The sequence below is a fragment of the Orycteropus afer genome, unplaced genomic scaffold, assembly GCF_000298275.1.
Source record: "Orycteropus afer afer isolate SDZICR_OR568_19922 unplaced genomic scaffold, OryAfe1.0 scaffold00185, whole genome shotgun sequence".
Classification (NCBI taxonomy): Eukaryota; Metazoa; Chordata; class Mammalia; order Tubulidentata; family Orycteropodidae; genus Orycteropus; species Orycteropus afer.
The window spans coordinates 5868568-5873605 of NW_006921772.1; positions in this window are offsets into that span (position 1 = coordinate 5868568).

Below are 5038 nucleotides of genomic sequence, written 5' to 3' on the forward strand. Positions count from 1 at the left end.
CTTCTGAGGAGTGGCTGGTGGGTTTGAACCGCCAGCCTTCTGGTTAGCAGTCAAGTGCCTTAGGCACTATGCTACCAGAGAATTAGAGCAAAGGGGGGGGGGAGGGAATCACCATATTCACTGCATTAGTGCAACAGGGAACACAAATAAAAGTTCTTTGTTCAAAGAAAGCTACTTATTCATAGATTTTAAATGGGCTGGTAATTTAAACTGTTATCTTTCATTGTGGAACCTCTCTGGCAAATTTGAATGTAGAAATGGCTCCGGCAGAATTAAAAAGATACTTATTGGCACATTCATTTGAAGAGTAAAAGAACGGATTATTTTAAGAGGCTATTACAACTTCCAAACAGTAGGACAAAGTCTTTGTTAACAACTACACCAAGAACAGAACAAAAAGTAACCTTTGATGAAAAGGAGTAGGGAACATGATGTTTAGTAGCACAACTTCTGGCTAAGAAAAGTGTTGATGAGAAATGTCTAATGTCAGCATGACAAATTATTGGGAATAAAATCCTTGGACAAGAGGCAAAAAGGAAAAATGAAGAAGTCTTCTCTTTCAAGCAATATAGCAAGTTAATGTATTGATGACACGTTCCATGATACTATAGTGCTTCGTTACAAAAACTAACAAAACCACAGTTTTCTCTGTTCAGATTGGTAAATCAACATATTTTACCAGTATATATCACCCTGAAGCATTGTTAGTAAGATGGGTAAATGATGGTGAAATTCAAGAAAAGTTTCTCTGCTGCAGAGCTATCCCAAACAAGTAAACCAAACCAAACCAAATGCACTGCCATCGAGTTGGATCCAACTCATAGCGACCTCTCCTTGGGTTTCCAAGGCAGTATCACTACAGAAATAGATTGCCCAAACTTCCTTCTGAGGAGTGGCTGGTGGGTTTGAACCACCAGCTTCTGGTTAGCAGTCAAATGCCTTAGGCACTACGCCATCATAGCTCCTTCAAACAAGTAAAGGTTATGATATATTTATGTTTTAATGTCTACCCAAAAATCAGGTCTGTGTTGAAAGAACATTATTTTGCTCCATCAGTAGTTGGTTCCATGACAATTTTTGCTTCTCTTGTAAATAGAAAAAAACCTTCATTTTTACAATACACTGCTTTCTTCACAGAGAAGTGGTGGTTTCAAAATCTCTTGAAAGGAAGTGAAAAAATTGTAGATGATGCCACAGAAATGTCCATTATTAAACAATGACCAATTCATCTTGGAATATTTTTATTTGCTTGTTTGTTTAAAAAAGAAATAGTGAGAAAACCTAGGCAAAGAGCACATATATCTCCTGCTACATTCAGAAATCTGACCACTTAACAGAAAAAAGCTTCAAGAGAGTGTTTGAGTTGAAAGATGAATTAAAAGAATACCTTCAAAAAAATAAGAGCCAAGATTTTGGAGAAAAATGTCTTTAAAAACTCATCTCTTTGACTGATATTTTTAATCAGATGAGCCAGTTGAACAAGTCTTTGCAAGGCCCTGTAGAAAATGTTTTGACTTCACATAACAAGATTCTTAGGTTGGGAAAGAAACAGAATCTTTGGGGGAAAGAATGTGCTGTGAAAGGAAATCTTGAAATGCTTCCATTGCTTCTTGGGTTGAGAGTGAGAAAGGAAGTCAGCAAGTCTCGAGTCATATTGAAAACCATCTGGACAAAAACCAAGAATAAAACTAGAGAGTAAGCACTCTCTCATTCAGCACAAGTGTAAGACTGGATGAGGGTCATTTCTTGACATCTGCTCAAACTGAGGACTTGACTTTGTGAGCTGCACCTGATCAAACATTCAAGATAAGAAGTATTGCTCTTCCTCAAGATCAAATCTGGATTTCTGTAAAAGCAGCATGTTGTGCTGTTTTTGAGAAAGCAGCAACTGCTTTGCTGCCGTTTTCAAACATTTTCAAGTGTGAGGAAGAATTTGGTTACTCATAAGGATCAAGAATAAGGACAAATATCCTTTCATTGCAATTATGAATGAAATCTGTGTGTGGTTGTATCAAATTTGATCCAGAATTGGGTAGAATAAATCTATCAATAAATAAGCACAAGTTTCATATGAGATAACCTACTGGTTTGATTTTCAGTTTCAAAAACAGTTTTTTTGTATACATATATGTCAAACAATGACATCTTATTAAACATAGATATATATTAATATTTCAAAATACATATTAAAATACATATATTGTGATTGCTAGGGAGCTATGGTGGTGTAGTGGATAAGGCATTTGGCTGCTAACCAAAAGGTCAGTAGCTTGAAGCCACCAGATACTCTGGGAAGGAAAACAGAGCATTCTGCTTCTGTAAAGGTTTACAGCCTTGGAAACCAATGGGGGTTACTCTGAGTCAGAATTGACTTGAGGGCAAGGAGGTTTTGGTTGTAATTCCTAGAGGTATTTTTTAACCTGATCATATGAATTACTAAATTATTTGACCAAAGTCTTATATAAAATTGTCTCTTTAGACATATTTTTATTCATATTTCTTTGCTTATGGTTTTAATAGTATCACTATTCTACGTTATCAATAAATTTTAATGTAGCAAATAACATTACTACAAGAAATGTAGTAAATCAATTTAAAAGTAATATTTAATTTAAATCAAGTAAGCTTTTTTTTGAAAAACCAAGTTCCATTGTGATTTAAGGAAGTTATTTAACAGAATTTATTTGTCCTGTGAGTTTGCATATTTTCTGAAAAGGAAGTCATCTTCATGAAAGTATTTTTAACACCTAAAATATATGAAGCAAAAACTGATAGAAGGAAAGGAGAAATGGATAATTCAAAAATATAATCGAAGACTTTAATGTCTTATTCCCAGTACTACATAGAAAAAAAAAAAATCAGTGAGGATATAATAAATATGAACAACACTATTAACCAGCTAGAATTAAAACATATCTCTACAGAATGCTACATGCAGTAAGAGTAGAATTCTTTTTTTTTTCACACACACAAATGTAACATTCTACTTGAGTAGACCAAGTCTCAATAAATGTAAAAAAAAATGAAATTAAACAAATGATTTTTAAAATTACAGTGAAATTGAATTTGAAATCAATAACAGTGGAAATTTGGGAAATTCTCAAATGTGTGAAAAATTAAACACACTTCTAAATAACTAAAGAATAAAAGAAAGAATCACAATAGAAATTAAAAAATACTTTAGAAATGAATGAAAACAAAAATGCAGCACATTAAAATTGATAAGATGCAACTAAAGCAGTGCTTAGAGGGAAATTAATAACTGTAAGCTCCTATATTTAAAGAAAAGAAAGATCTCAAATGAACTTTCACTTTATATAATAAAAAATTGAAAAGAAAAAAAAAAAAATTGAAGAGGAAACAAAATCCCAATTAAGCCAAGGCAAGGATATAGCGCTGTGCCCTTGGACAATATTAGGGAAGAAATAAATGAAATAAGAAAACACAAATATAGATATAATTGAAAAAAGAAATGGTTCTTTGAAAGATTAACAAAATTGATAGAAGTTTAATTACACTGACCTAGAAAAAAAACAGAGAAAATTCAAATTTTTAAACTAGAAACTATGAACATCAGTACTGACTTTAAAGAAATGTAGAGTATAAAATGGTAATACTGTGAAAAATTATTTGCCAAAATGTAGATAACTTAGATGAAATGATCAATTTTGTTGAAATATATAAACTGCCAATTCTGACTCAAATAGGGGAGAAAATCTGAATATATCTATATCAATATATCTATAATAATTACAAGATTAATTAAGTAATCAAAGATATGACCACAACCACAATGAACAGTCCAGGATCAGATGGTTTCACTGGTGAACTCTATCACACATTTAAAGAGGAAATAACATTAATTGTTGAAAAACTCTTTCAGAAAGTAGAGAAAGAGGTAAGATTTCCCAAATCATTTATTGAGACCAGTATTACACTGACATTAAAATAAAGACATCACTGGAAAGGATAACTACAAATTAATATTGTTTTTGTTATGTGCCTATGACTCAGTTCTGACTCCTACTGACCCAATGTACTTCAGAACGAAACATTGCCCAGTCCTGTATGTACCTCTTCCCAACTGTTACTATGCTTGATCCCATTGTTGCAGCCACAGTGTCGATACATTCCATTGAAGATCTTCCTCTTTTTTGCAGACCCTCTACTTTATCAGGGAGCTCTGGTAGCATAGTGCCTAAGGCATTTGACTGCTAACCAGAAGGCTGGCAGTTCAAACCCACCAGCCACTATTCAGAAAGAAGATGGGGCAATCTACTTCCAAAGAGACACAGCCTTGGAAACCCAGGGAGGGGTCACTATAAGTCAAATCCACTTGACGGCAGTAATTTTTTTTTTTCCCTCCTTATTTTATCAAGCATATCCTTCTTCAGGCACTGGTCCATCCTGATAACATGACCAGGGATGGTGAGACTGCCTTGCTTCTAAGAAGCACTTGGACTGTACTTCATCCAAGACATACCTATTCACTCTTCTGTCAGTACACTGTACATTCAACACTCAACGTCAAAATCACAATTCTAATGCATTAATTCTTCTTTGATCCTCATTACTCATTATCCAGCTTTCACATGCATATGAGGCTATTGGAAATATCATGGCTTAGGTCAGGCACACCTTAATCTTCAAAGTGACATCTTTGCTTCAGCACTTTAAAGAGGTCTTTTGAAGCAGATTTCCCTAATGCAACGTGTCATTTGATTTCTTCACTACTGCTTCCATTGGTGTTGACTGTGGATCCAAGTAAAATTAAAGACTTAACAACTCCAATCTTTTCTCCATTTATTATAATGTTGCTTATTGTTCCAGTTTTCAGGATTTTTATTTTCTTTATATATTTTCTTTATATTGAGGTGCAATCCATACTGAAGGTTACAGTCTTTGATCTTCATCACTAAGTGCTCCAAGTCCTCTTCTCTTTCAGCAAACAATGTTGTGCCATCTATACATTGCAGGATGCGAATGAGCCTTCCTCCAATTCTGATGCTGCATTCTTCTTCAGGTACTTCAGTTTTTC